Genomic DNA, 15500 nt, shown 5'->3' on the forward strand with positions numbered 1-15500 from the left:
TATTTTCCAAGACGACACTCCTCTGACTCTCTGACCTGCTGCCGTGTTCTTGCGAGTAATGTGTATCACCCTATCACGAGTACTTTTGACTCAAAGACAAGACCTGTCTTTCTTGGAGTGGAGCTTTAATATACAGGCTTGCCATTCTTGAGTACAAAACGATGTGAAACTACAGGTGTTGCTTCTCCATCTCCTCTGCATCAACCTTGCGCTCTCATGTCCCAGCCAGGGGAAAACCCCAGCAACACATCCAGTGGAGTGACACGTCAAAATAAGAGCGGTAATTTCACAATAAAACTCTCTATATTAAAATGCATTGAAACGCGCCTGAAAGGCAGAACAATTTATTTTCCAAAGTTACAGGGAGCCACAACAGAGGGCCGAAAGAGCCGCATGCGGCTCCGGAGCCGTGGGTTGCCGACCCCTGATCTAGACGTTGAAATGCGGTAGAGATTTAAACGTATAAATCTTGGCTAAATTTATACTATACTGAATATCGCTCAACGGCTATCATAATTATTTTAGTTCAGTATTTGGATATTAGCTATGCACCTTACAGTTGTTTTTTTTAAAATAAATAGTTATAGAATAATTGATTAAACTACAATGTATAAATTCCGTGTAAAAACAGACGGCATCTAGACGGTTGAAATTAGGTCTAAAAAAATCTAGACGTCTAATAGACGTCGATTGTTCGGTGGGATATTTATTTGTGCTCTTTAATTCACACCTTTGAAACCAGTTACAAATCCAAGACCCTTCACAAACACCAGATACAACTGAATTCCAACAGGATCAATCAGGAAGTTGTCAGGAGACCACAGGTAGGATAGATGAAGCAGAGTGACATCCACAGACACTAACCCAGCAACCTCCACTGACTCAGCGACCGGAGGAACAAACTCTATTGAGTTTTGGTAGATGCTGGTGTGGTGGGTCTGGAATGAATGCATGAAAACCTCCACCAGAAGGAGGGAGCTGTCTCCTCCAGCCCAAGGAGGTCCACACAGCCCCCCTGCAGGAGCCACCGGGCGGAGAGCCAGCCCAGAAACCCGGAGCGACCCCCGCCGACACAGCCAAAGCCCCAAGGCCTGCGCAGTGACACCAAGCGAGCCATTCGTGCATATAGAGAGAGAATTCTGAGTTGATGACTGTAAGGTGTCGCTGATGTGGCCCGCTCGGTCCTGCTGACAGCAACTGGGTTCCTAACTGAAGACAATCATTAGTTACACAATGCCAAAATACATAAGCAGCAACATATATTGGGGTGATGATAACAGGCAGAATCAGGTTACCAGGTTTAAATTAAGGGAGTTAATATACGGTGACCATGTTTGTACAAAATTTGACAATTGATTTTTATTTGAAGCAGAGATTTTCTCCATTGAAATGTGATTTATTAGGAGGTTCAACCAGAGGTTGATGCTCAGAGTTTGCTTATTTTTCCAGTTAACAAGGATTGTTTTGTTGGCGATGGCGAGGGCCACGAGTAAGGATTGAGATTGTTTGCGTGGTAGGTCCGTTGTTGTTAAGTCGCCGAGTAAACACAGGCGTGGAGATAAAGGAATCCTGCAGTCCAAGATAGCGGAAAGTTTTTCTGAGACGTTAGTCCAGAAATTTTTAACAGGGGTGCACAGCCATAAAGCATGAAAATAAGTATCAGCAGTGTTCTGGGAGCACTGGAGACAGATGTTGGAGTCGGAGAATCCCATTTTCTTCATCATGTATTGAGTAATATGTGTTTAATGGAGGATTTTGTATTGGATGAGTTGTAAGCTTGTATGTTTTGTCATTACAACAAACTACTTTGTCATACATTATCACAAATTTGAGTCCAGAAGTCTGGTTCCAGAGATATAGGTCTGACTCCCATTTAGAGATGGGTAAATATATTGTATCAGTGATTGAGAGTAGCTTATATATTTTAGAGAGGGTTTTAGTTGTTGTCAGAAAAAGCTTTGTGATAGCTTTAGCTAATGCAGGCAGCTCTTTCCTGCTTCCTTTTGAGGATTGCAATCTGCTAGTCCAGTCTCCGTGGTTTTTTTTGTTACGTTAGGCAATGTACTTTTTCAATAGGAATAGCTCATCAGCAAGGAGTTTGTGGAGAACAAGAACTTCATTCATTAGAGACCTGTTGACAAAGTTAATTAGCAGTCTTGTCAGGCATGGCAATAAAATGGCTTATTTTGTTGTAGCATTTGTATGCAGTGAGGCAGGCACTGTCATTGAAGTAGAACAATCACTGGAAAAAAACAGAGATTGACTGGCTTGCTACATGATCCAAATCTGCATCAAAACGTAAAATTCCCAGGGTACTGGATTGGCAGCCCAGAACTTGTTTCCTCTAGTAAAGGGGACATTGAAATTATACTCATTCGAGGTGAGCTGTGCCACGTCTGGAAAGTGGACAAAAACAGATGGAACACTTGGTCAAGATTGGATATTGTTTAGTCTGATGTTACGTAGTAGACAATCTGTCTCCATATTTGGCCATAATCTAAATATGGTGTTCCTCCCAACTTAATATATACCCAAGTTTGAAGAGAATCCTCAGAATTGATCCTGCCAGTGCTCACATCACTGTGTTGCTCAACATAAGCCATCTGAGTCTCCAGAGCAGTGGTCACCAACCTTTTTTCAAGTCAAGATCACTTTTCATGTCAGACAAAAAGCAGAGATCTATCATCCATTTTAGATTTACTTTACAGGTTTTAGATTGCAAAAGTTAGAAATACGTAAATCAATTCATGACTCTTGCTGTATTATTTTACTGCCAAAACATTTTGAACATACATTTGACAGCTGACATGTAAATTAATAGCAGAGTAGTGAAAATGTATTTACATATGTGAGCCCTTGTTTATATTGCAACATTCAAAACTGAAGCATCAAGTCATGGCAAGAATGATACACCACAGCCAAGATACAAGATACACAAGACAAATCAACCTGAACCTCTGTCCTTTTTAAGTGCATCACAGTCACAGTCAGTGTAGTGGTTGTGCCTGCACCCCACCAGTTAATGCACTGTAGTTGGGCTCATACTTGGAGACACCTAGTCTCACACAGTCAGCAAGGTGTCTTGCAGTCAGATGGGTCCTGTGCTTTGATTTTATTATTTCCACGTGTGAAAATGCCACCTCACAGAGATATGTGGAGCCAGAATAGGATTTGACCATTACAGCACAGGAGGAAAGAAGGGGAAACTTTTCTCTGTTTACAAGACCCCAAAAGTGTCTGTCATTAGCAATATCTGCAGTATCTGATGGATCAGTAATAAATACTGTATGTATATATATATATATATATATATATATATATATATATATATATATATATATATATATATATGTCAGGGTAGAGACTGCGATTTGGTAGAATTGGAGTTTCTACCAGTACAGATTGCGATTGGCGTCTCTACCAGTAGAGATTGCGATTGTAATCTCTACCAGTAGAAACTCCAATTCTACCAGTAGAGATTTGTCAGGGCTAAGGTTAGACTTTTAAGGTTAGGGTCAGGGCAGGGGTTAGATTAAAAGTTCCATCTCTACTGGTAGAGATTACAGTCGCAAACTCTACTGGTAGAGACTCCAATCGCAGTCTCTACTGGTAGAGATTCCAATCGCAATCTCTACTGGTAGAAACTCCAATTCTACCAAATCGCAGTCTCTACCCTGACATATCTTTCATTCATCTTTCATTCATATTTGTGTGCATTCATGTACATGTCCTCAAGATGGCAGCCAGTCTCTGCTGCACATATTTTTTCATTGCTTGCTGTAGATGGAGTTGGACGTTAAGTTACCTCTCTGTGAGGCAAGGCAAACAGGATCGAGACCAGGGGATTTTCCATCGTGGTGTCTGAGGCTTTTATTTGTTGTACTAGGTAAGCTCATAAAGATTGTTTTTCTGCCAATGTTTATTCTGTTTAAAATTCAAGTGTTACGGTATAGCCATAGTGAATGTTTAGAATTGCCACACTGTTTTACTCAGGAACAGCATGGGTGTTGCTTCGATATGTGAAATTTATGTTCACTGTTGTTGCCTATAACTTGTTTAGATGTTTTAAAAGTTACGTAGCCAGTGTTTCAATGAGTGTTTAAGTTGAATTTTAGCACACACGTCTGTGTAACGCGTTAGAGTCCAGCTTGTTGTATCTAAGGATGCTTTCACACATACGCCTTTTGGTCCGCTTAAAGCGGACTGGAGTCCGCAACACCAGCAAGTACGGTTCGTTTGGGCTGGTGTGAAAGCAGACCAGATGTTTTTGGTGCGGACTAAAGAACCGGACCGAGACCACCTCTCGAAGGTGGCTTCTATGTGAACTCCAGTTCGGTTCGCTCCTGGTGAGAACACAAACCTGTCTCCATTCGGACCGGCTTGATGGCGCAGCAGACTTTTTGGTGTACGGGAGCTTCCATAGCAACCGGCACGGGGAATTTTGGGACAACGATAACGTCTTGCAATGCATCTTCTCCGTGCCAAAAACGACTGTGTAATGTTCTCGTACCGAATGCAAGCTTCATGCTGGAACAACAGCAGTATTTGTGCTTGCTGCATAAAGCAATGATACGAATATATGGCAACAAGAACGAACAGGAGAGCATAGTTCATTGTTTACGAATAAACCTCGATCCATGGAATAAACACAGCCTGTTGTTTTCTTCTGGGATTTTTCCCTCTTCACTTGCTGCGCCAATCAGCGTTCACCTACGTCATTATTTTTGTGAACAGCGCCGCCAAACGACTGGGGGGAGACATAACATTCATCGTAGTTGGTTCAACTGCGAAAACACTGATGTGAATGCGAATCGAACCAGTTGAGATTAGCAACATTGTAACAACTTTTGGGTCCAAACGAACCACTCTAACGGACTAACAGGTGTGAAAACACCCTAAGGTGGCAGCAGCACTGAGCTGTACATCAGTTTTTTTTCCATGCTTGCTGTAGAGATTGAGATAGATGTTAAGTTAGCTCTCTGTGAGGCAAGGAAAACAGGATCCAGACCTGGGAATTTTCCAGCCTGGTGTCTGAAACTTTTATTTGTTGCAATAGCCCGAACTGCTTGAGGTCTCCGTGCCGATTTCTAACGCCAAGAGTGACCGTGGCTGTGGGCTATCAATGTGGATTCTCCGTTCTCAGGCAAGATTGCATGCCTTCTACACCAGTAAGATATTTCCATCATGTGTGACTGGGAAGACAACTTCTAAAAGTGACGTTGGACTGAGCTATTGTGCACAACTAAATTAAGGCACTAAAGCTGCAACAAACCTTTTGTTCTGGCTGGATATTTTTTTAAAATATGTTTTTCCTTTTGGTGGGAATTTTTGAAAAAAATTGTATATGCATTTGGAACATGTCAATAATAATTTTTGTATAACAGAATAGTTGGTTTGAGTCTGTTATTCTCTGTATGAAGTTGCTCATTTTCGACTGCCTAACATTAAGAAGTTATTCTGTTTGAATATATGCTCTTTATCCTCGAACCAGAACATCACCAAATAACTGTGGTGATCCCAGACCTTGAGGTTTATTTTTGCAGTTTTGTAGAGACCCGGTTACACGTAGCTAGCCAAAAGAGATTAGTAGCGGGAAATGAGCGATCGACTACAGCAGAGGTGTCCAAACTACAGCCCGCGGGCCAACTGCGGCCCGTGGTTCGTTTTTAATTGGCCCGCAAGAAATTTTATAAATAGAACACAATATGGCCCGCACTTCAACTTTTGCCTGAGTGTATTGCACTTCTTAGTTTTAACACCAGGGGGAGCTACCGTTGATCAAGGCAGTTGCTCCACCAAAAAGGACAATCACAGAAGAAATTTACCCCAAGTAACTAAACATGGCAGAACCAAAGAAGCGAAAAGTAAAAAATTGAGTGCAGAAAATTTCAGACATGGTGGGAGAGTGAATATTTCTTCAAAGAATTCAAGGGGAAGTGTGTCTGTTTGATCTGCACTGAAACTGTGGCAGTTATGAAGGAGCATAATGTACGACGTCATTATGAAACCAAACATCAGGCTATGCATCCTACACTGGTGCTGAGCGAGAGCAGAAAGTAAAGCAAATGGTAGCTATCCTGCAGGGTCAGCATCAGTATTTTTTTCGTGCTCAAAAAGTCCAGGAAAAGGCTACGAGGTCACCCAACTCATCGCAAGATGTGGCAAGCCTTTTTCAGATGTAGACCTCATAAAATACTGCCTCATTAAAGTCGCCGAAATAATGTGCCCGGATAAAGTGCAGGACTTGAACAACGTCAGCATGTCCAGAAATACAATTGTGCGACGCATTGAAGACTTGTCAGCCAACATTAAACTGCAACTGTCTGATAAAGCTTGTGCTTTTGATTTTTACTCCATCGCATGCGATGAGAGCACTGATGCCACAGACACCGCACAGCTGCTAATTTTTTTGCGGGGAGTGGACGAGAACTTTGGAGTTACAGAGGAGCTGCTCGATCTTAAGAGTCTAAAAGGCACAACAATGGGTATGGATATTTTTGAAGCTGTGTCAGACTCAATTGACAAAATGGGACTTAAATGGGACAAGCTGTGTGGAGTTACAACAGACGGAATAAGCATGCATGTGCAGGTACACGTGCGACAAAGCATCAATTCTGTTACTACTCTGCTTTTAAGCACCACTTTCTTATATGCGTTTTTCTTGTTAACACACAGAGTACACACCGCTGTGCACAGCGCACACACAGCACACGCAAAGTCAGCCAATCTCATCTGATGCAGATTTACTCCTTGATCAAGTGACATTTGTCCGGATTTTTCGCACGAGTGGCGTCAGATCAGCACTGCAGCTGGATGGCCCGATTTACATACCCAGCGCAGCTGATACTCACAAGAATAATTTACTAAAATTAGATGCACGCCTGTTATTAAGTCCAGTTCAGTCTGTTAATGTTGATAACCGTTTCAAATGAATGTTAATAGGTGTGTTGCTAATCCTAGTAACTTAAATAACAAGCTTGAAATTTACCTGTCCCATTTTCCCCTTTATTATTTTTTCTCTGTACTGTAAATCTTCTGTCTAAGAATAAATCTAAGGCTGCTGTTCTGAGAATGAGCTACTAAAGCTTTTTCTGAGTAAATCAATAAAGATCCATTTATGAAAAGCTGTGATGAAGGTGGTTTTGTCTAATTATATTCAACAATATAACATATTTGACCACTTTTAATTGATTTTTCAAACTTTAATACACTAAAGTTAAGGCTATATACATAATTTCTAGTAAGTGGCCCAGCCCCTCCTATATTTTTATGTATGTGGCCCTCAGTGAAAAAAGTTTGGACACCCCTGGACTACAGCATACCTGCAGCCTGTACATGATCCCTTATCTCTTTTCACTCATTGCAGATGAATAGTGTTGTTTAGAAAGTGTGGTATGGTTCGTAGTGATCAGTCTCGGAGGGTCGCAGACTCTAATTCAAAACATCTCATTACATCTAATTACATTCTAACATGACAGGATTCCAGTTTGAGATATTTAAAGCATCAGTTTAACTTTCCACATTCCAGGAGCAGAATGTGAGGCAGAACCTTCAGTTATCAGCTCCTCTGTTGTGGAATCAGCTCCCAGTTTGGGTTCTACTTTTAGGATTAGACTTAAAGCTTTCTTATTTAATAAAGTCTATAGTTAGGGCCTTAGTTATACTGCCATAGGTTTAGACTGCTGGGGGACTCCCATGATGCCCTGAGCTTTTCTTCTCGACTGTGTGTATGCTGTTACATATCACCATCACATGTCACTAACTCTGTGATTCCCCTGAGGCCTTGAGCTACACATTCCTGATCTACAGCCACAGCCCTCACCACCTGCCAACCTGCCATTCCCTCCCCAACACCTCTTGATATCCCCACCCCCCTCATTCCCACTCTCACCCAACTGGTTGAGGAAGATGGATACCTTTTTTGTTCTCTGTCCAGGCCCGGAGTCGGGAGGACCGGGACAATTCCCGGTGGGCCGGCCCGATGTTTGGGCCGCGAAGGACGGTCTTCACTTTTTGTTTGGTTTAGTTTTCTTGGGCCGGTGTTCAGTTATGGACTGGGCTGATCACGTGTACTGCTATAGCGGTCCCTGGGCCGCCTCCACTGGCAGCTCTTTTTTCCTTTGTTTGCAGACGCACACTGACATAACACGTCCGTGCACATGGTCAGAGGTATTTGAAAGATGGAAACTAGAACGTGCAAGGGTGGCATGGAGAAGGATTAATGAAAAAAAGCTCTGGAAACACATGCACTCAAATGTGCTGAAATTGTAAACTTTTTCGCTACAAAGAGCTCGCGGTTTGAAACGACAAATGAGGGGGATGAAACGGGTACGGCAAGATGTTGAACTTTGCCTTCAAACCACCATTCAAGTTAATTATCAAGTCAATGAATTGTGTGGCGTTGTGGCGGAAAACATAACGTTATATGATTTAAATAATAGTATGATGCGACGGCACATCACTGAAAAACTTTGTCTTGTAGCCTCTCAGAATCAGAAGAAAGATCCAGCACCAAACAGCAGCCATGAGCAGCACTACATTAATGAAACTGACCTGAACTGATCAGAACGTTTTATAAAAAGGGGCTTTATTTAAAAGGTTTTATTTGTGCTGAGAATTATGAGCATTTTTAAAATGTGATTTATTGTCAGGAGCAGAGCCAGTAGTGATGAGGGGATTACTGCTGTCAGTGTGGAAAGAACAAGTGAGCTGTTGGAACAGAATGTGTGAACAAGCAAGCATTAGTTCCAATATAACCACTTTCTATGCCCATAAAATAGCAGTGACCCATTTTGTTTTTGAATCATTAAAAGTAAGACAGTAAATACACAAAGTCCACAATTGAAAGGGAACAGAATGAAAGTAATATGACATAAGCCTGAATATTTTGACATTGAAAATATCTTAATTGGCTGAGTCAAAATGTGTGTACAGTTTTTTTTTATTGTGATGTGGATGCAGGCGAGTCTAGGGGAACTAGAGGAAGTGTGAAAGGGAGAGCAGAGTCTCCTCAGGGACTGATCACAGCAGCAGAACCTGAACCACAAGTTATAGATTATATTATGTTATTAGGAATGAGACAGATGAAGATGATTCGGTTGATAGTTCTGATTACTTTGCTCGCCCTCAGTCACAGGATGTACATACATACATTCTGATGTTGTAAAGAATAGTGTTGGAGATTTGCCCTTTAACTCATGTTCTCATATTTGTGAAATCTAAGTTGTGATGGAACTGTTTCCTTGTAGAGGAAAAAGAGATGATAGTGTTATTAGAAAATACAACACTTTATTTTATTACATTTAATATTAAATGTGTTTATTTATTCTTTTATTTCATTTTTAAGGTTTGGATATCTGTGAACACTTATTTGAACAGAATATTGATTCTGATATTGTTGTAAAGAAGAATGATGGAGATGTGAGATAAATCAAATTGAAATAAATCCACATTGTGAAAGCAACCCTTATCGGCACTGAATTGGAAATATTTTAGAAAAATACACTGAATTACAAGGCTTTATGGAACAGTGCGCTATTGTAGACTTAACATGTAAGGTTATAATTACGTGATTTTAATAACAATAGGTTGTGATCTAAAGTGGGCCAGTGTGAGGCATGAAACTCCATGGCTGAAAATGAGTCCCACTCCAGCCCTGTCTCTGTCTATAATACATAATGTCTGTACCTTAGTATGCTCACTGCTGTGAGATAACGTGTTGTGAATCTGCACTACGTAAACAAAACTGAACTGGATTTGTTAAGATTCTAGTTTAAGATATCTATCATTGTGACTTGTCCAAACTTAAAGTCATAATTCAGATAATACAATACAAAACAATACAATACAATGACTTTATTAATCCCCGAAGGGAAATTCAGTTGTCTGGGTTCTCATCTGGAGCCTGTTTCACGAAGCAGGTTCACTGAAAACTCTGAGTTTCTTAACCCTGAAATGAGGGAAACTCAGAGTTTTCCGTTTCACGAAGCGAGGTAACTTAACCCTGAGACAGAGGGGTAACTCTAGCCTGTTTCACAAAGAGGGGTAACTTAAACTCTCGGTCAGTTACCGCAGTAACAGACTCTATGACTTGAACCTGGTCGGCAGCAGGTTTATCTGAGAAAATCTCGAGTTTCTCTCCGTCTCCGCCCACTTTCAGCCACACACGCTGTTTCATTTCCTCATTCATTCAGTCAGTAAGCGAGCGAGTTTTGGCGTAGAACGGCTTTTATTTACGATCCAGTGGATAAAGGAGCAGCATTACTGCACAGATAATTAAATATTCGTCAGGTAGATTGTTATCAGACCGAGCATAAATGTTCTCGCATTTCCGGACAATTATCGGTTTGAGCGGTACCGTTTCATAATCGTTTTAAGTCCATAATTTACATAAACAACCTAATCCGTCCTTACATTTACATTACCAGCCGTAGTCATGCTCTCACATCCAGTGGATAGGCCTATTGTGTGTTGCGCTGCGGTTCTTTGCAAATGGAAGTTTTTATATAATGTCGGAGATGCAGAGCACTGCAGTAAGGCAACTATATGCAGGACGGTCAGAAAAGTGTTCCTGGCCCTGAAACGGCTTTAACTCATCATTGTGGTTTTCCTGGACATAAACCTGTCACAGCATCAAGGAGGAATTCCACGGGATTGCAGGTGAATGATGTAGAGATCTGTTAAATTCATTTTAAATCATATTCTGTTCATGACATTGTGCTGCAACCTCAGACTGGGATTAGTCATTTGAATTTCTCTTAGGATTTCCCAGTGTGATTGGCTGCATAGAAGCACACACATCCCCATCACAGCTCCCTCACATCATGAACAGGAAGTCCATTCACAGGATAAATGTGCAGGTAGGCTACAGGTAGCCTGACTACTGTTTCTAAATGTTAAAGACTGCATCATAGTTCAACATCTGTCATTCTCTGCACTGTCCAGATCATATGTGATGCTGCATACATCATTTCTAATGTGGAGGCCACGTGGTCTGGGTCTGTTCATGACTCCAGGATTTATGGAGAGTCTAACCTGAGCAACAGAGTGCATCGTGGTCAGCAGCCTAAAGATTTTCACAATAGAATTCTCTTGCCTCTCTCCTTTAATATGCTCTGATGTATCCACTATACATTACAGGAGAGTTTGATGGCCTTCTGCTGGGTGACAGGGGTTACCATGCCAACCCAGGCTGATGACCTCATACCCTGACCCTGAACCAGTCCCCCAACAGAACTTCAACCGGACTCACTGCAGGACCAGAGCCCGGGTGGAGATGACCATAGGCCTGCTGAAAGCCCGTTTCCAGAGCCTACGTCTCCTCAGGGTGACCCCTGAGAGGGCCTGTGATATTACTGTGGCATGTGTTGTTCTTCATAATATTACCACTATTAGAGGAGAGCAACACCCTGCCCTACAAACTGAAGACCCAGATGATGAGCCCATCCACCTGCAGCTATCCAGGACAGCAGAGCAGTCAGAGACACCGTATGCAATAATCACTTTAGAGTTTAAGTCACCATCATCACCACCACAGCAAATAAAGACAAGATACACATTTCATTTGGTCTTCTTTATTTCCTACAAATAAAAGATATTTCAGTTAATGTTCCAATAGTTAACATAATTCACCTGTGACCATCACCCACCTCTAACTTGTGCTCCAGTATTTCAATTTCCAGATCTGCCCTCCTAATCTGTTTTTTTGATTTTTCTCAGCAAATGCAGTTTGTACATCTGTTTTACTGATAACTGGGAATACATAGAGGACATTAAATTATACAGTTGCACATGAATTCCACAGAATGAACCTCTGGTGTTTCCTGAACATCCATCTCACTGTGTCAGTCTGTGCAGTGGACGTTGAGGGACCATCCTGCTGCTGTCCAGCCATGCTCTGTTAAAAAGGATGAGAATGTGCAACACTTCAGTGTAAGCTAAATGTCACACTCTATATTCCACCCAAAATCTGAATGGGAAGAGAACTATCAGTAACATACCTCTGTATAAAACTTAAACTACCATTTGGATAAATCTTTGGAGTATTGCCTACTTACAATTACAAGGTCTGTTGTGGTGTGAAGGGGCCAAAATACAAAAAAAGACACAAAGAAAACTAAATAATCATATATATATATATATATATATATATATATATATATATATACATGCATCCATGACCTTTTATTCCACCGTTTCACAGGCATCTGCTTTCTTTCTGTTGGCTGAGCAGAAGTCTATGTTAGTTTAAATAGTCTTAATTATTTAACAAGACATGATATGGATGCAGACATTTAGGCTATGTGTGGATAAAACAACTGCACAGTCAAACAGCCACTTAATATTTAGGCTACTTTACAATGTAAAACATGATCAACATGAAGTACCTCCATGAGATAATGCCGAGGTCTGACCTGTTTGAACAATGTTTTTATATTTCATCTTAAGCTGCTGCCCCGTGCGCTTCTCCCCCGCGAGATTTCCCCTAAATGAAATAACTCAATATTCTACCATTCAGACAGTTATTCCCTGTAATATTATTACAATTACAAAGGACTACATTTAAACTTACGAACTGATCTGGGCAGCAGTGTTCTCCACGCCGTCTCCCTCTCTTTTGCAGCTGCAGCGGTGTTGCAGTTCTTTCTAAAAACGTGTTCAAACTCGCTATATGAGCGCGTTAAAAACTTCCAGTTCAAAAATGCAGCCTTTCGCTTCCCCGTTTCCATGGTGACTCGTCGAATTGGGGTTCTATTGATGCTGTCTTTTCAGAGTTGCGGTGCACGCGCGTAACTCCGGGTCAACCTACTCCGAGTTAATTAACCCAACTCAGATCAGCCGTTGTGAAACCGAAAACTCAGAGTTTTCTATCTCAGAGTAGATCAACTCAGAGTTGCGGAAGAAACTCAGAGTTTCTTGAACCTGCTTCGTGAAACAGGCCCCTGTTTACTTTTGAATTAAACAGTCTGATTGCTGATGGCAAGAAAGATTTTCTGAATTTTTCATTTTTCTTCAGGGATAGGAGATATATGCTATTCACACTGGGGATTTTTGTTTTTGACTAGGACCACCCGAATTGCGGTTATTTTCCAGACCTGTGTAGTCTTGTTGTTAAATGTTAAAGCGGACATAGTGGCCTGGTAGCTTCGTCTCCTCACAGCTCAAGGATCCCTGTTTTGTGTCCCAGCCCAGGACTGCGTGGAGTTTGCATGTTCTCCCTCTGCATACGTGAGTTTTCCAAAAACATGCTGAGGTCCGTTGGTAAAAACTGTCTGTAAGTGTGAATGTGAGTGTGCTTGTTTGTCTCTGTGTAGCCCTGTGATAGACTGGTGACCTGTCCAGAGAGTCAGCTGGGATAGACTTCAACCCCCCATGACCCTAATCGCACTATAATAATAGATATATTTATTAAAAAGTCTGGTCTTGTTTGTCTATTTTTGTCAATAATTGTGTCAAAAATGCCCTGTGTGTAAATAATTTACACCCTTTTTCCAGGAGAAGTAGAACTTTCAACATCTGTCAAGTATTTACCATTCTCATGTAATTAAATACCAAAAACTGTTTGTTATACAAAGAAAAGGACAAAAATGGAAATGAATTTTCTTCAACTTTCTTTTTATAAATTCTTGAAAAGTGCAGATTGAACATTTCTGAGATTGCAAAAATCTAATTCAAACTATTTTACAACAACTCAGACAGTTATACATTTCTGGAGGTTTCTGAGTCCACGTTACAGGCTGCTATATTTGTCAATAGCCAGGCGTTTTTAATTTTAGCAGTGGTAGTTTCTGAAACAATTCCTGTCCACCTGAAGACAGAGACCCACATGACACTCATTACACATCCAAGGTGTGCTTTTGTGGCACAGTCTACTTTTTCCTTCCCAATCAGTCTTTCGTCTTTTGTCTACCAAACAGTTACAGAGGATAGCTAACTCTGTTGTAAGAGATGACTCCCACCAAGGGCGTCAGTTTGTTTTTAAAAGTGGGGGGGATGGAGACCACAGCATTTTGAGAAAATGTCGAAGAACGGCGGCAAAATGCCACAAGCTGGGTTCAAACTCACAACCACCACACTAAAGGCAGAGGCTCAAGCTGTTGAGCTATCGGTACATGCACGTAGCACAGTGCGCCAATGACGTCGGACCATCGGTCAAATCCGATTTGTGTGCCAAAAGTCCGGTAAAACTTACTACATTACTGGTCTCATGTCCGGTGTAATATTTTTCCTGTAACCCCGAAGTTCCACATAATGCGATCGCGCCACGCCGCGCAACGGAACGAAGCGCCGCTGTCTTGCTCCGAAAGTCAAAGCACACAGCAAGCGCAGCGCAGCGGCGCGCCGTCCGGATGGGGAGGGCTGCTCCTCAGAGAGGCTCTCATGTGAACAGCGATATCATGCGATAAAAACGCATGGTATAAACAGAAAATAAATAAACCACACCTCATTTCGCTTCTACAAGGTCGCTCTGCTTGACCCAGCCACATTGCTCTGTGATTTATAGTACTTCTAGCATGGTTGAGTACATGATTTATGTTTTGATCTCAAATGAGTGCTTTTCTTTATCCAATAGTTAACTTTGTATGGTTTATTCTATATAAAAACGGTAATTTCTCTTCGCCCATGGCGTCGTGTTGTATCTGGGACATAATTAATAAAGTAGTAAATTTGTATAACAATTATTAAAATTAAATTATACATCAACTTTTGGTACCTTTGTGCATAAAATGTTCGGTCCAGTAAAAACTGTTTCGGTCCAGTAAAAAATTACTGTTTACTGGTCCACGGTCCAGTAATAAATTGTGCCCATTCGCGCAGACTGGTAGAGGGGTCTGTGGGCCGCTATACTACTAATTCTCCCGGGCCGAAATTTTGCACCTGCAGGCCTCTGGTCAGAGCTTCCACTTGGCACAGGCGCAAATTTAGCATCTGCGCGGTTTTTTTTTTTTTTGTTTTTTTAACCTCATGAAGGTGTGCTGCGTGTCTGTGCAACTCTCGGCCGAGTGCGGATGGTGCGTTCATGAGCATCGGAATTTTCTATACTACTGAAAATAACTGGGTTTACAACTGCTTACATGTGAAGAATTTGAATGTGTTGGAGACAAAATGACCCCTGACAAAAAGTGGGGGGACACGTCCCCACCGTCCCCCCCTAAACTGACGCCTATGACTCCCACCCTCTTAACGGTGAAATTCAGTTGCTCCCATCAGGTCGGAGTTTCAGGGTAGTACCCGCCTGTAAAAGTCGACGTTACAAAAACAGCTTTGTACCAGCAGCAATCTGTGCTATCAACAAATGAGAGAAACTGAAATATAACTAATATAGTTATTCCTTGTATTGCTTCTCTCATCTTAATCTCACGGATGGCACATTTTTATCTAGCTTGTTCTGACATATTTTTAGCCATTTTTATTTATTTACTTTTTACTATGTTTTTAATTCATCTTGCTTTTTCCATCTTCTTTGTTCTTTTTGCCATAGCACTGTCGTCATTTTGTCT

The 15500-nt window shown here is 41.4% G+C and overlaps 1 protein-coding gene across 1 annotated transcript in view; it reads left to right on the forward strand.

The window, feature by feature from the left end:
* The window catches only part of LOC127533172 (uncharacterized), a 173980-nt gene that overhangs the window by 70833 nt on the left and 87647 nt on the right, over nucleotides 1–15500 (forward strand). The window lies entirely within an intron of this gene.

The sequence above is a fragment of the Acanthochromis polyacanthus genome, chromosome 3, assembly GCF_021347895.1.
Source record: "Acanthochromis polyacanthus isolate Apoly-LR-REF ecotype Palm Island chromosome 3, KAUST_Apoly_ChrSc, whole genome shotgun sequence".
Taxonomy (NCBI): domain Eukaryota; kingdom Metazoa; phylum Chordata; class Actinopteri; family Pomacentridae; genus Acanthochromis; species Acanthochromis polyacanthus.